The 12,067-nt window shown below is 44.5% G+C and overlaps 1 protein-coding gene across 1 annotated transcript in view; it reads left to right on the top strand.

Annotated features, from left to right (window-relative positions):
* KATNA1 (katanin catalytic subunit A1) overlaps nucleotides 1-12,067 on the top strand; it is a 158,462-nt gene that overhangs the window by 77,175 nt on the left and 69,220 nt on the right. The gene's annotated exons all lie outside the window — the stretch shown is intronic.

The raw sequence follows: 12,067 nt of genomic DNA, 5'->3' as shown, positions 1-12,067 counted from the left end.
GTTTCTCCTTATCCAGGATTGGCGTCCAGTGCACTGTCATATCCCGAGTTAGACACCTCTTGATCACGAATATGGTCTCAAAGCAGAAACTCATCTAGCCATATAACTGCTCCTTATATATATATATTTTTTTTAAATAGTTTTATATAGTGCAAATTCAAACCTCTGCCGCACCCTATTGGGTGAACTGGATTCATGCAAACAAGCCCTATGCAGCCTGGAAATAACCAGGCCTGGGAACCCAGGCATACACCAACAACTCCTAATTTCTAAAGAACAATTGGCCATTTCTGCTGAAAAACTCCGATGTTTTGACCACCGCGAGTATATGATAGGCAGCCATGCAGAACGCGTTAAGTCGAGTGCCTCCCTGGCATGGCTGGCCAACCCTACTCTGAGGGACTCTATTCTAGACATATAATCCAAATCCAGGGAGAGACTATACACCCAGGAGGCCAATAACAGTAGGTTCCCCAGATATTTTACATTCTTATGTATCCCCCATTCCCACCCCACCATTGCTGCAGCCCCATTGGCAAATCCTAGACTTATTTGCTCTGGGGTTCTCCCAACCCTTACCCAACTAGAGATGGCGGTATTGGGAGGTGCCGTCACGATACAAGAGGTGAGGGCTGCCATGAAAAAAATTAAAAATGGCCAGTGCAATGTCCTAGGCCCAGATGGCCTACCTGTGGCATTTTGCCATCCTTCGCGGATGAGTTTGCCCCTACACTTGGTCACGCTTAATGCGATAGCCTGTGAACAGGGTCTTCTCCCACCTACTACCAACGAGGCATTGATATTTCCTCTGGTGAAGCTGGGGCCCCCCTTACAATGTCCGGCTAGCCATATCTCCCGCTAGCCATGTTAAATATGGATTATAAGATCTTAAGTCATATTTTAGCAGCCAGTCTACTCCCACTCATGACTAAGCTCGCACTTGCAGACCAGGCTGGGTTTATACTGGGTCACAACACAGACGTTAATATACACCTGCTTCTTTTTATTCTTGGAAGCTGCAGCCCTAGATGCGCTGGGGGCAATGGTTGTAGCGATTGACATCTAGAAGCCCTTTGACAGTCTTCATTGGTATTTTCTGTACCAGTCAATGCTAAATACTGACCAAATTATGTGTGGTGAACAAAGCTGTTGTATGCATCACCAACTGCCCAAGTCCTCACTAGCATACATATTTATGATTTGTACACAATTGGGCGGGCACCAGGCAGGGATGCCTGCTGTTAACAATTGCCATTGAGCCATTTGCCAGCATAGCCAGGATGGGCACAGCCTTTCGGGGCATCACCATTGGGGCACAACCCACTACATGGCCCTATATGCCAACAACATGCTTCTTTTCCTGTATCAAGCTAATAGGGACCTGCCTGGGGGTATTACACTACTCTAACACTGTAACACTTTGGTTTACTGTCTGGCCTCTGCATCAACTGGCAAAAATCCGACCTCTTCCCGGTGTGTAGGGATGCACCTCCACCCTTGGACACGAAGGGCCTTGCATGGGACAGCGCCTGCCTGAAATATCTTGGGGTCAGGATATATCATAATCCCTTAGACCAACTGGAGGGCAACGTGGACGCTGCCATCAGGAGACTTCAAACAAGGATGGAGTTCTGGAAGATCCCTCTCCTCCCTGCAGCTGGGAGAATTGCAGTGGCCAAAATGTTGGTGTTCCCACATTTTTTAGATTTCTTCTCGATCCTACTCCTAGTGATGCTTCTCTGAATCACCCAGGAGTTGCACTCATTGCTAACAGAGCTTATATGGTGTGTTGGTAGATGAAGAGTGGCACTGGCTAAACTGCAACGGCCCACAGGGGACGGGGGCTTGGCAGCAACAGATTAAGAATTATATTACTGGGCAGTGCTGCTGCAGTAGTTCAACCAATGGCTTATCTCCATGTTGAACCCTACGGGAGACCCTGATGACTCTTACCAGCCTGGAGACATTATACTAGCTCCTCCGGTATCCCAGTCCAGGGGAGCAATATGGCTCTATGGGCTGCTTGCCATTGCTGGCGAGGCTCCCTCCCTTGCACCCATACAAACAGACCCTATGCGTCATACCTCTTTTTTGGGGGACCCTTCTGCAGTTAGACCGGGGCAGAGCATTTAGAGAGCTGACGGAATGGCCCCATTACCGAGTTAAGCGGGTAGAGGACCTGTACCCTGATGGGGAATTACTGCCCTTCGACGAATTTGCCAGCTCTTTTGACTTCCCAGGCGGACACTTTCTCCTCCATAGGATGGTGACAGCTACTTTGCGAACTTACTGGCAGACTTGAGCTGTTGAACCTCCCACCTACAAGTGCTGCTAGGTCCTGTGCACTGCGACGGATCGTGTCAGGGCGGTCTCCGAACTCTATCAAGCTCTGCAGTGTGATCCATGTACACCCCTGCTGGAGTTCTGGGACAGGTGGGAGGTGGACTTCACCCAACCGCTTCCTGACATAGAATGGGTATCTATACTGACTCACATCAATACAATATCTAGGAATGCCTGCTTCAAACTAATTGGTGTTTAATTGTTACATAGGGCATAGCTTACCCTGGTAAGATAATGCACATTTTCCATACTGCCTCAGCGGCATGACCCAGTTACCGAACACAGGGAGCTGAACTGTTCCATATGGTTTGATCCTGCACCACCTTGGTCCCATATTGGACTGAAGAGGTTGACCTAATTAACAAGATCACCCAGCAGTATATATGCTGTACTCCACTGGCATGCCTGCTTGGGGGATTCCTGCATCCACACAATTGCAAAACAGCAACTAGATTTGTTGATCCTGCAAGGTATTGGCAAAACATGAGATGAGCATGCACTGGAAGGCACACAGAGGACCTCTATTAACAAGGTGGAGAGGAACTTCTGAGATGGGCTGACTACAAGGGGGTGGTTTTGTTCCGAGATGCGCGGAAGGTAGGGGGATCACTGGATATGGCCAAAGCATGGAACCACCTGGTCGAAAGCCAGAACAAATTGTACTGGATCTCTCTCCCTCTTCCCCTCTCTCTTGCCCCCCCCCCCCCCCCCCCATTACCTAACGAACTCCTTAACGGGATTGGCTACTTTCTCTCAGGGTTACCAGGGGGCACCTACATGTAACATGCTTTGAACTGCTGACACGAATGATAGCGCAGGAACTCACTGCTGAGGCTATTAACATCCTCTGGATGTGTGTTGGGTGATGAGGGGGGTCTGGGAGCCGCCCGGGGGTGTGCAAGTGGAATGGGTAGGCCAGCATTTGTTTCAATGCTGCACTGTACTTTAAGATATGTTATGTTCTCCTACTATGCCTGTGATTCTTCATGTTTGGACTCCGCAGAACATCTGGCCATAGTACATGCCCCCCTCCCCCTCCCCAATGTTTGACTGTATTCTTTAAAAAAAAAAAATGCAATTAAAATCTGTTTACAAAAAAGACGATTATCCTTTGCATGGGCAGTATCGACAACCATTCCAGGAGGAAATGGTCTGTCTTCTTGGCTCTTTGATTTCAGACCTTCAGCTTATGCTTTCAAGACTATAGGAAGTGTTTTCTTCTACAACGGATCCTGCAGAACAAACTTGCACGGTTTCTCCATCTCCCACAGCACGGCCGTCTACTCAAGCACAAAGGCCTATCTCATTGCCTACTTTTGCAAGACATGCTCCACAGACAGCTCTTCGCCACGACCCAGATACATCTGAGGAAGAGAGAGAGAGGAAGGGCAGCTCCAGGACATCCATTCAGAATGGGATAAACAACTTATTCCCACACCATCATCTCCATCTCCCACTCCAGTGGACTCACCACCAGAAGACATTGGGGATTTTCACAATTTACTGGAAAGAGCAGCTAAAAGATTCACACACCCCTTTCCCACTAAACAGATGGGCTGTTTTTTATAGGACTTTAAAGAACAATTTGAAAAGAGTGTAAGGCCCATGCCCATTGTCAGTTACATCTGGGAAGAGTGCTTAAAAGTGGTGAAAAATCCAGCTACGGTAACAGCAGTCCTTCTGTGCTTAGACAAAAAATACAGAGACCCGGAGGGCACCCCAGCTTGTCTTACTGGCCATCGAAAGACTGATTCAGTAATAACGCGGGCAGCACAGAGGCGATCTAAAAACCTGTCCACTCTGATCTCTACACCACCAGATAATGAAGGACGACGCTTGGACAATATGGGAAAGCGTTTTTCCTCTGTCGGGGCTAACAGGGCGGTCAATTCCCTGGTTGTCTTGGGGAGATACGATAGACAATCATAGGCTGACATAACCCAATATATAGACCAACTCACAGAAGAAGCCAAGACAAGGTGAAAATATATGACAAGAATGAGGGTGCGCCTCGGTGGAAATCATAGGCTGTGCAGTGGACATCACCACCACCACATTTAGATAACTGCCAGGTTTGGCGGTACTTACTTGGTAAAGTTGGCTTAAGGCTCACACCTTCAGACCAGAGGTGCAAAACAAGATTTTAAATATTCCCTTTGACGGAGAAGCCCTTTTTGGCAAACAAGTAGATGAAGCCCTGCAGGAAATCAAAGACACAGACTTATCGTTGGGGACCCTCCAATTCAAGAAGCTGCCCTTTTGTGGTGCCAGAGGAAGAGGGATACCATCCTATAGAGGCTACTAGCGATACCGCTACTCCTCCTACACATCTACCTCTCAGCAATTTCACCCACAATATTCCTAAAGACAACCTACACAAGTGGCCTACAACAGTCCTCCACCTAGAGGGAGAGCAGCGTGCCAGGGGAAAGAAGTGTATCGTCGCCAATGACCAGTTACAGGTTCCAGCTACTACTGTGTCTCTACCACTCAGACTGGGAGGAAAAATATCCCAATTAACCCAACAGTGGCAGGAAATCACATCGGACCACTAGGTACTAAACCTTGTTTTTTTCGGCCACACCTTGCAATTTATTCAGATATCACCCTCAAACCTACCACACACTTCCATCCCCAAACATCTAAAACTGTTCAGTTTGGAGGAAAAGACCATGCTTAGAAAGGGAGCACTAGCGCCTTTGTCACAACAAGGAAAGGGATTATTTTCCCGTTTCTTTCTCATATGCAAAAAGTGGAAAGAATGGTGACCTATCCTTGATCTCGGGGATCTCAACAAATACCTAAAAAAAAAAAAAAAAAAAAAATCATTCCGCCTGGTCACATTACAAGATATTCTCCTGTGTCTAAACCACGGAAAATGTCAACTCTAGATTCACTAGATTAATATTTTCATGTCCCCATCCCTCCTACCCACAGGAAATTCCTTTGATTCACAGTAGCCCGAAGCCGTTACTAGTTCAGAGATCTTCCCTTTGGCCTGAAGTCAGGCCCCAGAATATTCACTAACTGGCTTACACTGGTATCAGCCTTCTTAAGAAAACAGAAGTATTAAGTGTTTCCATACTTAGAGGACTGCCCCCCCCCCCCCCCCCCCCCGAACACCAAATGCCGATTCTTTGCAGGCTGGCATCACTAACCGTTATCATGAGGGAATTCATTTTCAATAGCAAGGTGTAGAATCTTTGCGAACGCTTTTCCACCTATTCCCCTGATTTCATGGGTTCTAATGAAGATAGAACCTTGCATAATAATATTGATAGCCCCAAAATGGCCTTGCCAACTTTGGTTTACAGAATTTTTCCTTCTGTCGGAGTCGCCTCTCCTTCCACCGAAGGACTTATTGTTCTTCTCACAATGGAGGCCAAATCTTGCATCTGATCCAAAGTCTCTGAAATTTTTGGCTTGTCTTTTGAACACAATGAATTTGCCCATCTAAACATACCTCTGGAATGTAGAGAGATACTCTCCAAGGCCAGAGCGGATAGTGTAAATAACTTATGCTCACTATTGGAAAAGATTTTGTTTATGGTGTCAGCGGGAACAGATAAATCAACTATCTTTATAGTCAAAGCAGCTATTACCATACCTAAATTACATTTGGCAAGTTCAGGATTAGCCCATGCATCCATCAGAGTTCACCTCGCAGCCATATCTTGTTTCAGAAGTTCTCCAGTGTCTCCTTTATGGTCATCCAGACTAATCAAATAGTTCTTTCTGGATTGTTTAGAGTTTTCCCTCGAAAATAGACACTTGCTCTGCATGTGGCCCTGACTTCTGCCAGACGTGTCAGTGAGATCCAAGCTCTCAATTCAAGAGCCCTGCCTTCAATTTAAAGATGACAGGGTAGTCCTTTGCCCAAACCTTATGTTTGTCCCTAAAATCCCTTTGAACTTTCATCTCAATGAGCCATTGAGAGGGCTCTTAACTCTTTGGACTTCAAGCGATGCATCAAATTCTACATAGACAAGACCAAGACTTTCCGTAAATCTAATCGGCTGTTTGTGGCTAACACTGCACCATGGAAAGGGCAACCTGTTTCCAAACAGAGTATAGATAGATGCATAGCTGCTGCAATTCATTTGTTTCACCAAGCAGCAGGAAAGCTATTACAGACTTTAGTACATGCTCATTACACTAGGTCTGTCTCAACCTCAACAGCATTGATTGCTGATGTACCACTCCAGGACATTTACAGATCAGCTACCTAGAAGAGTAAACACACCTTGGCGCAAAACTACTGCCAGGAATCGATCCCTCAAGGGGACCTTGCCGCAGGCCAAGCAGTTCTAACGCATCTTTTCTGATAAAGGTGAGCTAACTCTTTCTTCCCACTATACTTTTTTCTAGTTTCACATATTGCATACTAAAATATTTATCCACACCTTATGACTTGCATACAGATTTGTTATTGATGAAATTGTTTCGGTTTTACTTTTTCTAATATAATATCTGCATAGAAATGTTTTCTTACCTTCTCATAATGCAATGTCCATGAATACTGATTTCTACTTTGATTCGAGCATGTGAATTTATAAAAGTTCCAGTAGTGGAGTAAGAAAATAAGTTACTTACCTGTAACTGTAGTTCTCCAATATTGGAATCTTTAATAGATTCCCATGTGACCCACCCGCCTCCCCTGAAAAGCTCACCTTTATCTCTCACAGAGCAGTACTGCTTGTAAGCACTAGTACTCTGAAAATATGAGGGACTGAAGCTTCTCTCATTAGGGTTCTTCAGGGTGGTGTTACTGATTGGTTGATTCTTAAGTTCAGCCCTTTGACCTGTCGTAAGTATTGTGGGCTTTTAACCACGCCCATGTCCAACCATTATTTTCACTAGTTCGTGGGCTTGCCTTTCAAAAATCACTTGATATCATTGGTAAATGCTTTACTTTTGTCCCACTTTGAGGCTGTTTTTGTCATGCCTTGCAGACTGCCTCAGTTACATGGAAATTTGCACAATTGCTGATATACTTCAGCGTGGGCAAAATGTTTTTTTATCTCTCCCCTCCATGCTGCATGGCGACCATGGAGCTCATAGGCACAACAGCGTGATCTCAATCGCCTGTATTGGAGCGCTGGTCACGTTGTTCACACTTACCTAATCAGAGTAATTTCTTGTGACTCTCCCCTTAAAACACTTGAAATTGGTGAATGCTTTATGTAAAACAGAAATCCTTAAAGCGGAAGTGGCAATTCACTGCACTCGGGGAAACTCAACCCATAATGGTTTTTACAAAACATTGTTGCTCAAAACTCCGCCTGTGGTGGTCCTAGGACAATGGGACCCCCACCTAAACATTCACGACAACATTTTCTTTCGGTCTACATCTTTAGGTCACCACACTAGGTTAATAGGGACCCCTAAATAACTCCTCCCACCATTCAGTGTCTGTTTAAGCTCTCTCATGGCTAGAGCTTTTGTTTTAAAGCTGGGAATAGCTTGTATTTTAAGGGACTTCTTTGTAACATCATTGCTATAGGCCTGTTACTCCTGAATATGTAATGCGCTGTGCCCTCTAGACGCTAAATATATGGTTACACTGCATTGTTGACATTTTCTTTTTGCATTGTTATGCCCTCTAGGGGCTAACTATATATTTACATGACCATGTTTCTTACCAATGCTATTTTCATTATGTCCTCCAGGGGCTGTTCTAAGCATTACAGTCATATCAACATATTAAAATATGTGGCACGAAAACGTGTTAAAAAATGCTTTGCAGGGCTTTAATTTTACAAAACATTTTTGCTCATAACTCAGCCTGTGGTGGTCCTAGGACAATGGGACCACCTTCAAAACAGTGATGACAATGTGCTCTTTGTCTACATAATCTCTGGGTCCCCGCACTGTTAGTGGGGACTCCAAAATATTAACTCCTCTCACCATTCATTTTTTATTTTTTATTTTGTAAAGCTTTCTCATGGCTGGAACATTTGTTTTACATCTGGTACAACCTATTTTTATGGGTCTTGTTTGCAAAATCATTGCAATAGTCCTGCTAGCCTTGAAAATGTTATGCATTGTGTCCTCCAGGGGCTAAATATATGGTTACAGTGCATTAGTTTATCCCATTCTTTTTTCATGTGGGTATGCTGTCTAAGAGCTGACTGTATGGTTAAATGACCATGTTTCTTCCAAATGCAATTTTTATTGTGGTGTCCTCTTGGGGCTGTTCTGAGCATTGTAGTCAACATACTACAATATTCATGGCATGAACACTCACCCCATAAGGCATTATTTTTACAAAACCTATTTTGCTCATAGCTCAGACTGTTGTGGTCCTAAGACAATGGGACGAGTTTCAAAACGCTCTTTCTGTCTACATCATCTCTGGGTCCCCACACTAGGTTGGTGGGGACCCCATAATAATAACCCCTGCCACCATGCAGTGTCTTTTAAACTTTCCCAATGTTAAATCTTTTGTCTTACAGCTTAGAGTAATTTTGTTTTAAATACCTTGTTTGTAATATTACTGCAGTAGGCCTGCTAGCCTTAAAAACACCCTCTATGGGTTAAGTATATACCGTATTTATCGGCGTATAACACGCACTTTTTCTCCCTGAAAATAGGGGGCAAATGATGTGTGCGTGTTATACGCCGATAAAATGTAATGGGTTTTTTTTCTGAAATTTCCTCTTAAAATGAGGTGCGTGTTATACGCCGGTGCGTGTTATACGCCGATAAATACGGTAGTTACACTGCATTACTTTCTCCTGTTTATTTTACATGGGGTTATCCTCTCTGGGGGCTAACAGTAAGGTTACATGACCATGTTTCTTACAAATTGTTTTTGTTATGGTGCCCTCTAGGGGCTGCTTTGAGCATTACAGCCTAATGCGAAAAGTTTATTTCTGATAAAGGTGTATATGATAATTGTATATGCTTTAATAATCTCTCCTTATTACAATTCTAATCATAATTCAGGCCATTGTAGCATCCTTATTACACTGACTGTTTAAACACTCTTAATATGTTTGGGTGACCCTTCTAGTTTATTTCTTCTCTGTGGCTATCTTGTGTCTTTTTTGGGGAATTGTGTTAGCCAGCCAGCAATTCTGATGGTTGGGTGGTGAAAATGGTATTCTATTGGAATTAGCATGGCATATTTACATTAGAATGCTAAATGGCAACATTTTCGTTTTTTGCTGCAGATAGAGGAAGAAGGTAAATGAAAGTGCTTTAGTTATATGCTGGGCCACTGGAATTATATGGCAGGAAAAAAACGAAATTATGAGGCCGGGTTGACCAATTTATTTGGCAAGAAAAGTCCAGTTTTTACAGAATTTATAATGGCATTTGCTCTAACTCAAGCAAATGTGCGACCTATTGCATTACAAATGCTTATTTAAATGATGACTCTGATATGGTACAAAACCGAAAGACCTAGTGCCTCTGTTTGTTTATGGTGACATTTGTATAAGGTACTGTGACTCCCATTTCGATGACTGGGAATGATTCAAGCATGTGAATCTATGAAATATTTCAGTACTGGAGCACTACAGTTAGTGGTGGTAAACTTATTTTCTTCTTGCCCACCCTTAAATAGGAAGGTGGCTAGATGTTACCGATCTGTGCCTGCTGACGTTTATTTCCTCACAAATCTGTCCACTCATAAAAACATTGTGGTTCAGGCTTCCAGTACAATGTAAACCTCCAACTCATTCCCTGTTACTCCTCCTGATAGAGAGTCTAACAGGATTGAGGCATTCGGAAAACAGATTCTCTCCAGTAGCTTCATTGAGGTCAGTCAATGTGGTTTGTTCGCTCAGATATACACACACCCTCTTGGATTTGGACAGCCAGATCTTACTAGTGATCCTGAAAGACCTTAGGAGATCACGGTCTCAAACCATTCGAGATGGTCAGGAGTTTGCAAATATGTGATCCATGCTGGCCTTGATAGTATTGATTGTTTGGAAATGGTGGTTGTCACTAGTGTAGTGGTTCATCTTCACTGCAGTCACTATAGTCCTTTTAAAGCAAGGGACATGCATCAGGTAGACATTGCTCAGGCCACCAAGGACAACTTTTCCAGCCCCTTTATGCCTTTGGCAACAACCACCAAGCCACTTAAGCTTGCCATCAGTGTTGCACAACCACTCTATGAAAGGCAGAATTCTGTACTTTCTGCCAAGGTGGAGACTGAGTCGGCTTTTGGGCTTACCTGGGGGACGAGGTATTGTGTTTAAAATAATGTATTGGTTTTAACGCACGTGCTTCAGAGTTCTTTGAATATCACTTTTCAGGCACCAATAAAATGACTAGACAACTCTGGTGATTAATGTTCATGCTGGAAAGAGATCAGAATTTTGTCGAGTGGCAGTTTTGATACATAAAGTAGCACAGAGTGCTAATGTGCCTGCTGAAAAGTACGTGTACCATGCAGATCACAGAACTAAGTGAACTATGAATAGTGCTATAAAAAATTGAATGTATTTCAGAGAAGGCTAAGGAAAGATGAGGGGCACTGTTGGAGGTTGTAGTGAGGAAACATGCAGAGAAAGAGGTAATTGTGGGGGGTGCCAAAAAAGTGTGCCGCACCGGGCGTCATCCGCGCTAAAGCCGGCCCTGGGTGGAGATCCATCATATCAGTTGGGACCTCCAAATTGTTCAGAATGGCTATGCCCTACCCTTTTTTCCTCTCCACCAAAGCTCTGCCCCCCACCCTAACGACTGCCCACCACAACCTGCCCAACATTAGAACGACTCAGAGGAACATCTATCCATCCTGCTGCAAGGTTTACTCTACAAAGAGCCATCAATAGGGTTCTATACTTCGAAATAGGGGAGGGCTGCTACTCTTAATATTTACTTATACTGAAGGATTGGGGCTTTTGGCCCACATTAGATCTTCTTCCTCTGAATGCCTTCCAGAAGGACAAATTCAAAATGTTTACACTTGCACAGATTCTGTCTGCCCTGAACCAAGCAACTGGATGGTATCCTTGGACTTGCAGGATACGCATTTTCTTATACCAGTTCTGGAGTCGCACAGACCTTACCTGTGGTTCAATGTAGGCCAAGAACATTTTCAGTTTGCTGTACTCCCTTTTGCCTCAACAGTGCCACTCTCTTGTTCATAAAAGTTCACAATGGGGGGTGCTGCCCATCATGAGAGGTCAAGGATGCCATTTTCCCCTACCTAAGTGATTGGCTGTTGAAGGCAGACTAAGCCTAACCCCCTGACATTGCATGTTCATGATCAATGAGCTGAAGTCACATCTGACTCCTTGGCAGAGACTTCCATTCATTGGTGCTGTTCTGGACACAGTACAGTTCAGGACTTTCCCTCCTTGAACCAACTCCATGACATTCAGGCTGTTGTCCAAATATTTCAGCTCTGCCCTCTGATCTCGATGAGAGCAGCTCCAAGTATTATTGACCTTTTAGCCCCCTGTATCCTCCTTGTTGACTGCCCAGGTGGCATTTGCTGGCTCTGCAGTGGAATCCAAAGCTGTAGTGGGCCCAGCACAAAGGAAACCTTTCAAATGCCATCCAGATTTTAGAGGAGAGTGCACGCCATCTGCTGTGGTGGCTGCTCGATCATAGTTGGATCAGCGGCAGAACCTCCTCTCGACTCTTTCCCTGATAGTGAACCACCTGGCAGGGATCCTTGAATGCCAGGGCAGGCTTGCTTGGCTTTCTGTACCTTGCAGATCACACACGTAGCACCTCAGGGTGGACAAAGGCATTTTCCAGC

The sequence above is a fragment of the Pleurodeles waltl genome, chromosome 5, assembly GCF_031143425.1.
Source record: "Pleurodeles waltl isolate 20211129_DDA chromosome 5, aPleWal1.hap1.20221129, whole genome shotgun sequence".
Taxonomy (NCBI): Eukaryota; Metazoa; Chordata; class Amphibia; order Caudata; family Salamandridae; genus Pleurodeles; species Pleurodeles waltl.
This window is presented reverse-complemented; position numbering and strand designations above follow the sequence as displayed.